Here is an 11,513-nt window from a genome sequence, read left to right as displayed (position 1 = left end):
AAGCATATCGCGTTCACACCAAAATGAGTTCCTGGGGGTGGATTAGGCAAATGAGCCGCTGACGTCACTTCTTCTTCTTCTGCTTTGGGTTTACTGGCAGGCCGCAAACAACTTCACGGCGAGTACAGTAGGTGGCGGTATGCACCTTAAAGTTGCAATCCGCCAAAAAACCGAGAGAAAAAGAAGAAGAAAAACCTCCCGCGCCCACTTGCTGTATATGAGGCGTCTGTTTACCTTCCGACCTCAGACATGAGCTTCGTCTGAGTTATTTAAGCAAACACAAATACAGATCGTCGACCAGTCAAATGCAATAGCAATGCTGATTCGGAAGCGAAGGCGGTTAAGAAGGATTGACAAAAGGATTGGACGGCGACATGCACGCGCTACGCTACGTGTGAAATGAATAAACTGTGCCAGGTGTGTCGTATGCACACTAAATAGGCTCAGCAGCTAACACACCTTTATTATATATCCTCCTGAGAACAACTGCATCCGTCTGCCATGAACCCTACAGAAACCTACGTGTTAGTTTTGGCCCATAGTGGCCTCCATTTGTGTCGTGTAAAATGGGGGAAATCAAAAGTTAGCAAATCCCCATGTCATGTTCATAAAAACATTTAGTTTTAGGTCAAATAATTATTACACTGCTCTGAAACTCACTACACTAACTCCTAAGATGTTCCCTTACTATAATTAATTAAAAATATTGAACTCACAACACTGGTAATAACTTAACCATTTCTCTTTCTATAAATAAATAGTGCTTGTGTTGGACGCCATTTTGAAATACAATGAAATTATCTTTTTGAAAGCCACAATAAATAAAGCTTCGCCAGTTTATAACCGATGAAACCTGATGGTATCAGAATAATCACTTACATGTGATGTATCATGCTACACAGGTCACTGTAAAGATAAAGTGTCAGAGGAGAAATAAGCAAGCTTAGTTACATGAAATGTAATGAAAAATGTAAGATACAGGCTCCGTTTAATCGCCATGTAGGTTCTCTTTTATTGCACACTCAAGACAATATCAATAACAGCATCACGCTGTCCCAGGTGTGTCGTATGCATGTAAATAGAAGTTAACATTTTCAATATCAAATAAAGTGTCAGTAGTATCAAAACATATATATATATATATATAATAACAATAGATAGGCTCAGCAGCAGACACACCTTAGTGCAAAGTGAAGTGTCAGTATTAATAACAGTGACATATATATATATAATCACAATAATACAAAATGAACTGTCCCAGATGTAGGCAATTTGGGGTGAAGTGTCTTGCCCAGGGACACAACGACATGCTGACTGCAGTGGGGTTTGAACCTGTGCTCCCCTGATCCGAACACCAACGCACCAGACCACTGCATCACACGCCTCCCAACAAGTCATTGTACAGTTTATCAACGACGACGAGTTTTTCTTTATTTTTTTTATTGAAGGCCTGTTGGATTTAATCAGCTCGCTTAGCACTGCCAGAAGCCCAGCCTGAAAGGTATTTTGTTGCTCCACCTGGCGCGCCGACACCTCCACCTGGCACGCTGCCGAGTCAGCATGGCGCTGCATCACCATGAGCAGCTGGTCGCCCGATTCCTGGGCCTTGTGTGAATGCAGCAGCCGTTCGTCGTGCATCTCCTTGGCACGCAGGTCCTCATTCTCCTTGCTGACCATGGCACGGCAGTCCATCGCCATTATGGTGTCAAGGAAGCTGTCATCCCGTGCACGCTTTCCTAAGGTGAAATAAGCAAGATACAAGATCAGTTTAATCGCAACAACGACACAACATTGTCCAAATACCGGAAGGGGAGCAGCCCATAACAGAGAGCCCCCCACGTCAGAGTCATCACTGTGGGCGATCTCCACCTCTGAGTCTGTCTCTGCAGGCACACAACAGGAGGAACACCTTTGATTTGACTATTAACATTTTAAATGGTGAAGCCACTAGCAATTGGGGGATGGAGGGCTCTCAGGACATGATAGGGAGGCGTGTGGCGCAGTGGATAAGTGCATTGGTGTTCGGATCAGGGGAGCACAGGTTCAAACCCCACTGCAGTCAGCATGCCGTTGTGTCCCCGAGACACTTCACCCCAAAGTGCTCCTGTGGGGATTGCCCACAGTATTGAGTAGGTAAGCTTTGGATAAAAGCGTCTAACAAGTGACATGTAATGATTCAAAAAGCTTTTGGCGGCCATATTGAATAACAAACCAATGTGGTTTACTTGTTATCCACAGTTTAGCTGCTAAATGTTACCTTTACAAAGCTACGCTGAAAACACAGCAAAGTTCATATAACGGTATTAGGTTAGTTGAACCTAATATTTTTATAGTTAAACTCAACACTTTTCTTTGTGCTCCACATATCTAAATGTATAAAGTGTGTTTTCACCTCCGTTCCCTCCTGTTTGCTGCAGTATGGCAGCAGCGGTCAGGATGGGATCCTCTGTGATCAGATAGTAGTCCTGATGGTGTCCGCTGACCGGGCGCAGGGTGTGGAGCTGCCTACTCTCAGCGGGGGGGAACTGAACGTGGAAACTGTGTTTCTCTGAGGGATCCTCCATGTAGTCTGAGAAGCCTTCTGAGGAAACAAGGTCAAACTATTTAGGATAATACTATGACAAGGAACAATGTTTAGGCAGTAAATAGAATTTCAATTACATTTCTACTTAAATGTGCAAAAATATTAGAACATCAGTCTTTGTGGCATGCAGGTAATCAACTGTTTAAGCTTTTACCATTAACATGTAGAATGAATGTTGCTAATTACTTGAAATTATAGCAACTACAATCTATTGTTTACCTCTATGCATTCAGTGTAGCCACAGAGGTAGCATTATGTCCAGCTAGCATGCTAATTGCTAACGTTATATTATCGTTTTATCCCGGAGGGGAAAACTAGTTTCTAATCCTGAGAGAAACACCTCACCTGAAACACACGATTAGTGCCATGAGTTAGTGAAGCAAATTACAGAACATTGCACACTTATTCACAAGTCAAAACGTGTTCATAGCGGGCATGGCTGTTGTTAGCCAGCTTGGACCTGACGTTAGCAAGTTCTAGCATGGCTAGCTCGATCTACTGAGCAAATAAAAGTACATCTAAGACCAGTATTGTGCAGATTAAAACAGTGCAGTGCATGTATTTTATTTTACCTTCGTAGTCGTCCCGACATGACTTTGCCAGGTCTGCTAACTTTGCTGAGCGACGGAAACTGCATTCAGTAGAAGCTTCTGCCGAAGCGAACAAATACAATGGCCGCTTCCAAAAAAAAATTCAGAGTCAAACGGGCGTGGTTTGCATTCCGCACAGCCAATCAGACGTACAAACTACTTTCTCCCACGACAGTCTCTCCCTGCTCTCTAGCAGGGACTGAAAAGCGGGTCTGACGAACTAAGTTGAGCTAATTTAGTTCCTGGGGCTTTTTGGTGTGAACGCAAATATATCGTAGTTCTGATGAACTATTGTGGGAAAAGTACACCAAAGTACTCCGGTGTGAACGCACCTTTTGAGTGACAGTAATTTAGGAACCTGGAGTCCGTACCGGCGGTTGATGAGGTGGGCCCTGTTTCTGCAGTCCTATAGTTTGGACATCTGACACATTAAGGGCAAGGACAACGTTGTGGCGGATGCTCTCTCTCGTGCCCCGGTGGGGTAGTAAGTCTCTCTGGCTCTGGATGTTTTGTGTTTTTTTTTTTTGGGAATGATGTTGGTTAATTTGATTTACTTGCTTAAATAAACATATTTTGTTAACCGTTGATATGGTGTGTCTTCTCTTTGTTGTGGCCTTTTGAGCCAGGTCATGACAAAGAACTACAGAACTTATCAGTTCATCTCCTGGCAACACCATTGTAATAATTGTTGCCGTGGGAAACGTCCACTCTTAAGGCCAAGGCACAGTATTCAAAATATGAAATTCTCTTTCAAATAATATGATACTGTAGCACCTGCAGCATTATATTAGTTTCCTTACAGGAAAAGTGTTATTAAAATGTTAGGTTCACTGAATTGTTTATTATTGTATTATATTATGTTCATACTGCTGATGCAAGCAAGTGCAGGTTACACACACACACACACACACACACACACACACCTTTTGATCATAAAAGACGTCTTTGATTTGGTCCCAAGTGCTGTACCCAAAAGTCTGTATGTTTTCCCAAAAGCAGAAAAATCATAAAAAACTCATACTGTCACTCAAAGAGTTTCTTTCTCCTCTTCTCTCTCTCCCGTCTCCATTCACCTCTCTTCCCGCCAGCCCCGCAGTCTCCGACCCTTTCCTGCCTCCACCAGCAGCAATGGGGGCTTTCTCTTGTTTCCTGGTGCTGGCGCTGCTGGATAAACACAACCTCCCCCTCGTATAAAGGCTCAATTCTTCTCCATCATGTTTAAATATGGATACAAAGAGAAACTTGTATGATAATTTTTGGCATATGGTGGTGGGGGTCAGCGGGTGGGGTGTGTGTGTGTATAAGAGAGGGGGTGGGGGGGAGCAGGCTAGACAGAGTTCTGCCTTGTTCTGATACTTGTCTAAGATTTCGAGGTTTTTTGTTTTATGCAAGACCAGACCAATGCCATCTGACACAGAGTGAGTGGCTGAGCAGCAGTTTGTGTTTGAGCGTGCCTGAAAATGTAAGCTTTAACAAACTCCTGCCAGTCGTATATGATGATATGATAAGTGCTGGCAGGGTATGTTGCAGCATAATGCAGCTCTGTTTTGTAATTTGGGTGGCATGTGAACACACACAAACAAAGTCTTAATTGGAGAATTCAAATGAAGGGGATCACTTCCCCTCTCCGATGTCCTAGTCTGCTATCTTTCATCTTTGATTTTGCGATGGAGTAATGGAAAGGGAGGCAGAATCTGGCTCCTGGGTTGGAACATGCCGGAGATGACACAGATACCCAGGATGATACAGATGGCCTGCTGATAGCTTGCAGATCACCTTACTGCCCCCGTGCCAACAGCAGCACAGGCTTCTGAGGAGAGGGATGATTCCCTCCATGGATGCTTCAGAGGCTGCAACAGCTTCCAGTTATAGAACATACAAAGCTTGTATAATGACCAGTTGCCTCTCAATAACTCACCCTGTGTAACCTTGAATTGTTAAAAAAAAAATTCAATCAATTTAAGTAAATGGGGGCAGCTTTTAACAACAGCAAAACTAGGAGAAGATGAGTACTTTCATTCAGGTCATGCAATATAATCATTGTCGGTAAACACATGTACTGTAACTACTCTTTGCAGTTTCTTGTTGGATGCAAGCTGCATTTCGTTGTTCACGTACAATGACAATAAAGTTGAATCTAATCTCATGTATGCAGTCATATTTTTAATCCTTCGCAAACACATGCATTGAACCTTATGTAATACACTCCAGTTTCTTCCAGATTTGCACAGATGATAAGTCGGCCTACAGAAGCGTGAGAGTGTTTGAGTAAGTATAGTAAGGATTTAGCATCGAGCATTTAACTGAATTGAATAGACTTGGATTCTACACGAGTTGTGTGATATAGTTTTGCTGTCATTTAAGGAGCTCCTTCTAAATAAATCTAGTCCTAAAAGTGCAAAATCACAAAAGCTACTGAGTTCACAAGTCATCAGATCATCAGATCCATCTCTCACAACTGAGCAAAAGGCTCTCTGCTTCGAAAGACACTGAGATATGCTTGGGTCATTTGGAATGTCAACAAAAATACACTAAATTCTGCTGTGTAGCTATGACGTCGATAAAGTATTTGTGTCATATCAACACTGGAAATTAAAGTTAAAGGAAGTTTATCGACCAAAACCATCAGATAGGAGCTGGCTCCAGGATTCTTTCTGCTGCGATCCTGATGATAAAATGGGATCAGCTGGGATTTGCGTCGGATTGGACGTGGGACACTGGGAATAGGTGGAGTGTGGAGATGGTTGAACTCCTAATAAAGAGGTGAAAAAGATGAGGTGTGGATTATTACTGAGAGATAAAATGACAGCGGTGCATGATAACGTGACACAATCCTCTCTGTACAGGGACCTTATTGTTCAGAGTAGTACTGTATTCACTTTATTAGCAACACGTGGAGTACATGTGCAAATGGAACTATATATCTTAATAAATTCTAGGTTTTTGCTGCAGTGTGAGGGATACCTGTAATGATTGGCAGCCCTGTGCAGAGGTAATAAAGCAGTTCATTCTTCTGTCGGTCAGGACATAGAGCGCACATTCACCAGCGGCCAACGGACACAACCTACTCTATAAAGTATGTATAAAAGTCCTGTTTCTTTTGTAATCGTCCCAAAAGCCTATTTGGTACTTTAATCCAATCTCACCTTTCCCCCGTCTCTCAAAAATAATAACTTCCAACAATCTAGAAAGAAATAACATATTAAATAGAAATTTGGCTAAACTCTTTTCCATTTTTACTTTTTCCAATGAGAATGTTATTATTTTTGTGGAAAAAGTAAAAAATCAAATGGCCTATAATTACTTAATCCCGTTTTTAAAAGGGAACCATTAACAATCACAGCTATAGTTGGATTCTTGCACAATATTTCCATCCAGATTTAGCTCCAGAAAACTTTTATTCATCAGAGCAAGCATTTCCATTTACTGAGTCTCGACTGTTGATTTTTACACACAGTGTAAAAAAACTCACTATCTGCCAGTGACCTTGTTACGTTCGTCTTTCATGCTGGTGGAACAAATAACACCAAACATCAGAGAAGAATGTGACACAGATTACAAACAGTACCGCTACACTGAGAGCCTTTTATTTTGTAAATGTGTCCAAAGTAGCAGAAACATCACAGGTGTCTTTATCTAGGGCGGCTTCTCTGAGCAGTGACCCTTTGTAGCATTTTGAATTCATTCACATTTGATCTGGTGATAATTACGTCGGTTTATACATTTTAACTCAACTACGTGAATGTGTGTGTGTGTGTGTGTGTGTGTGTGTGTGTGTGTGTGTGTGTGTGTGTGTGTGTGTGTGTGTGTGTGTGTGTTGGGTCACCTCGTGCCCTCATCAACACTGAGGCACTGTAGGGAGGATGATGTGAGATAAAGCGCCCCTATGCCAAACTGTACCTCAGAAAACTGATCTCTGAGATAATAAAGATCTAAATAACTGATGTTCAGGTTTCCAGTTGTAACTCTGACTCATAACAACCTCCTCAGAGCAGCAGGCATGAAAGAGAAACCTTGTTTCGTTTTGACATGTAGCGGAGGAGATATGGTCAGTGGAAAAGGCAAAAGGTTTTTTCTTCCAGTGAGATATTAAATGTGTCTGTTTTGTGCATAAAAAAATATAGGTCCCTTTTAAAACTATGTTAAAACTAAATCACTGAAGACTTAACTAATGTGTTTTCTTAATCCACATGCTTTGTTCCAAGCGAAATGTTTTAACCAAATGTCAGATTTCTGGCTTGCTTTGTCGTTTGCATTTCACTGTTGTCTGAAAAAGATCAAGTTTGTTTATACCTACAGAGGGATGTAGACAGTTAAATCATTTGGAAATAACTTAAGATACAGCCTTGGATCAAGACCTATCCAACAGTACAGTGTTTGGCTCAATTCACATGTCTAGTGAATAACAGTATTTAAAACAAAAAAGACTATTTCCCAAAGAGAAAGAAAGCGTCCATGTTTTGAGGGGTCAAAGCTAGCTCAGGTACATCTCTACTCCACAAGTTAGACAGCAGAAGCTTACCTTTAAATAAAAGGGAAAATAGCTTTATAGATATGGACGTAACAATTTTACTATAAAACAAACATCGCTACTGCTGAAATGTTGTTCTGCACTGACAAAGTAATGTTTACATTTGGTCAAATGAGCTGTCCAAATCACCAAGGTTTGAACTTGTTAGAGCACCTGCTGTAGTGGATGCTGATTTGTCAGCAATTTTTAATCAAAAGACAGATGAAAGACATGCTGAATGAGAGATTGCATTAAGTTGCAAAAGCTAGAGAAACAAAGCCTGAATGTGACATATTTAGCTTTCTATTCTGGATGTGGCAACATAATCAATATCTTGAGGCTTGTCTTGCTGGAAGGCTTCCCTGTGTTCTGCAACTCTTCTCATCTCTATAAATCGTGCAGGATGAACTCGCAGTTTATTTTATTGGCTGTCTGAATTTAGGACAAAGTTGTTAATATTCACAAAATGGGTTAATTCAGGCCAGAGCAATACAATATTTGCACTCCCTGAAGCGTATGGGGGAATATATCCTCTCTCCACATATATTGTCTCAGCATGTCAGTGTAGCGATATGATTTTGGGAAAGCTGCCACTGTGCAGGGCATTAATCAGCCAGAGCTTAACCTGTCAACATTCAATAATGTACCTCCCTGTGTTCCTGATCCTATAAAGCTCCAGCCAGCATAGCAAACTCTCTCAGCCTCAACGGTTGAATAAAGGATGACCTCGGATACCGATTTCTCTCACTTCTCCACATAAATCCTGTTAACAACAAAGCTTTGTCTATTGCAGCTGTTGGACAGAGAAGAATTTCTGTCTCCTGGATTGAGAAAAACGATAATATTGTATGTTGATATCTAAAGCATTGCCATGTAATCTGAAAGCAACATATTTCAAATTGCAGGGGGGAGGATGTATAAAATGTTGAGTAAGTGCATATAAGGTAATGTAACTTTTAAGTTTGGCTCAAGATTTTCACCCCTGAGTTGAGCCTTCAGATAAAGTGTTTCTCCGCAGGTTAAGCAGACATGAGTTATGATGCATGTTAACCGACAGGAGAGTTTTAGTTCCTCTGCTATGTTGTTGTTCTGGCCTGTTGATTTACAGAACGTGTCTAAATGGTTTGGCTTGCAGATTTACAGCACGTGTCTGAGTGCGACCTGGCCCATAGCTGGAGGTCTCTCGGCCAATCAGAGGTTAGAGAGGTCCGCTTCACGCTGGGCGACGTGGTTCCATGGGGAAGCATACTGAAGTCTAATAAAGCTCCAGCGTGTCTGAGGAGAGAGGCCCCAATCCATAGGGGGGACTCAATCTGTCATGGCCCATCAGTGAAGCCCTAAAGCAATGGCTATATTCCTAACAACTCACTAGGGCAGGTCTGAGCTGCTACTGCCTCTGCTGCTGTCTCCACAGCCCATCCCACATATATAGATGCAGTATAAAGACCAATACGCCTGCTATGTGATGGCTGACATGGCTTAGCCTCAAATTGTATGAGACAACTGATGTTGACAGACAAACACCGTGCATTGCAGCGCAAGGGCAGCAGCAGAAAGTAGCACATACTGTACAGTAGAACAATACATTTCACACGAACATAAAGTTATTGGACAACAAAATGATGACTTAAAGGTAGGGTAGGTAATTCACTTCAGAAACACTTTTTGTTATATTCCATGGAATGCTCTTAACATCCCGATAACAATGAATAAATAAATACAAATATTTCATCTGTGGAAGCCGTAGCGCTGTAAAAAGCAAGTCCAATGATCTGCCTCAGCCCGCGGCAGATAATTGGATGTCCTACCTGCCTGTCAGCCTTCCATCTCGTGCACAAACTTATTTCGTGCCCTCATTGGTCATGTGCGCGTTCGTGTGTGTTGGAGGAGGGGCTCTGTAAGGAAGTCTGAAGGAAGGAGCAGATTTTTTTCGGTTGTGTACTTTCAAATTCTAGTGCACTCGAGCTGGTTTCTCCATTCTTACCTACCTTACCTTTAAAGGATAAGGCAATCAAAATGTAAACGTTTTTATAATGTCAACAAATACCATTTAAAGGTGGGGTAGGTAAGTTTGAGAAACCGGCTCGAGATACACTTTTTGTTATATTCCATGGAATGCTTTTAACATCCCGATAGCAATGAATATCTTAAGTGCTTTGACAAAAAATCCATAAAAAAACGTCATCTGTGGAAGCCGTAGTACTGTAAAAAGCACAACCAATCATTTTAGCCGGCCCGGCTAAAATAACTGGATGGCCTACCTGCCTGTCAGCCTTCCATCTGTGCACAAACTTATCTCGTGCCCTCATTGGTCATGTGCGCGTTCGTGTGTGTTGGAGGAGGGGCTCCATAAGGAAGTGGCAGATTTTCTCCGGTTGTGTATTTTCAAATTCTAGCGATCTCGAGCCGGTTTCTCAAACTTACCTACCCCACCTTTAAAGTCCCCTCTTTATACTTTATGCTAATTCTCCTATCAAGACTTTTTATGGGAAAGGCTCAATAATTCAATAAATTCTAAAACAGCTGGAAATCAACATTTCCCAACCCGGAGGACATACTGTAGGCTATTTGATGGTGCCTATTTGAGTCAAAATAAACTACAGTGACTATTTTAATCTCAGTGAAGTTACATGTCATAGTGCAATAATGTGTCTCATTTATATGAATGTTTACTTCACAAAAGGAAAAAAATAAAACAAATTCTTAAAAGCTGTAACAAACAATTGTTTAGCATCTTGACTTAAAACAAATATTGAATGACTAATAACAAATTGTTTCTGCTCTTGAGGTTGGTCAGTCCTCAATCTCCTGAAGGATTTTAATGTTCAGCCTTAGCCTTTAGATAATTTAGTCTGAATTAAGCGGCATCTTGAATGCACACTGCTGTTGTGTTTCAATAATCAGAAGCCATATGTCCCAACACCAACAACAGTCTGATAGCTTTGCAGCCCTGAGAAGCTTAATTTAAACGACCACTTGACTGATTTGAACCTCTTTATAAGTCTTAGCGGTAGCAGGTCTGTATATTCCACACTACTTAACAATGTTCTCTGCAGCCAGCTGAAGCAGCCAAGTCTCTTCTGTCATCTCCTAATGAGCTTTGACTTCAATGAATGGTGTACAGAGAGAGTTTGGCTCAGATGTGATTTTTGTTTTCTCTGCCAGGGTCGTCACTACAGCTCTGAGTTGAAAAAGGCATCTTGATCCGCTAAAAAATGACACCCTGCTTCACATTTCCTAGCTTGTTGTGTTCATATGAATGCATGACCTGCAGCCCAGTAGAAAAACAGACACAGGCTGGCACTGCTTTTTCCGGGAAACGGCACCACGATAAGGCCTCCAGGAGCTGACAGGTAGTGTTTGTGCTCCAGCTGCTCACCAGTGCCAACCCAAACCAGGTCACTGTGCTGCAATTTGAAGTAGCCAACAGAAACAAATAGAAAGTAAGGTGAGAGACTGTTTTTCCTGACTAATGCTGGGTTGCTTTATCAGATGCATTTATCTTCTTCAGTTTTTAATTTCTCTCTGAAGCCTATTGTTTAAGATGTATTTTTTTTAAATGTAATATAAATAAAGTCACTTGACTTGACTATTAATCAGTCTGAAATTAAATGCTAGATGTGGCCAGAGTTGATTTACCTTTCCCTTTCTGATCACACTGAGTCATTGTTTGATTGTGTGTACATTGTACATATAAAACGTGTGTGTTTGCTCACTGTTCCAGTAAACGGACACACAGTATCAGCAGGTGTGATAAGGGACTTGTGTAACAGTCAGATAAACAACCCATGAGGTTTATGCTCCTCGCTTTGTACACAATGTCTGCTGT

Source organism: Trematomus bernacchii, unplaced genomic scaffold, assembly GCF_902827165.1.
Source record: "Trematomus bernacchii unplaced genomic scaffold, fTreBer1.1, whole genome shotgun sequence".
Classification (NCBI taxonomy): domain Eukaryota; kingdom Metazoa; phylum Chordata; class Actinopteri; order Perciformes; family Nototheniidae; genus Trematomus; species Trematomus bernacchii.
The sequence above is the reverse complement of the archived record's forward strand: the minus strand, read 5'-3'. Positions refer to the sequence as shown.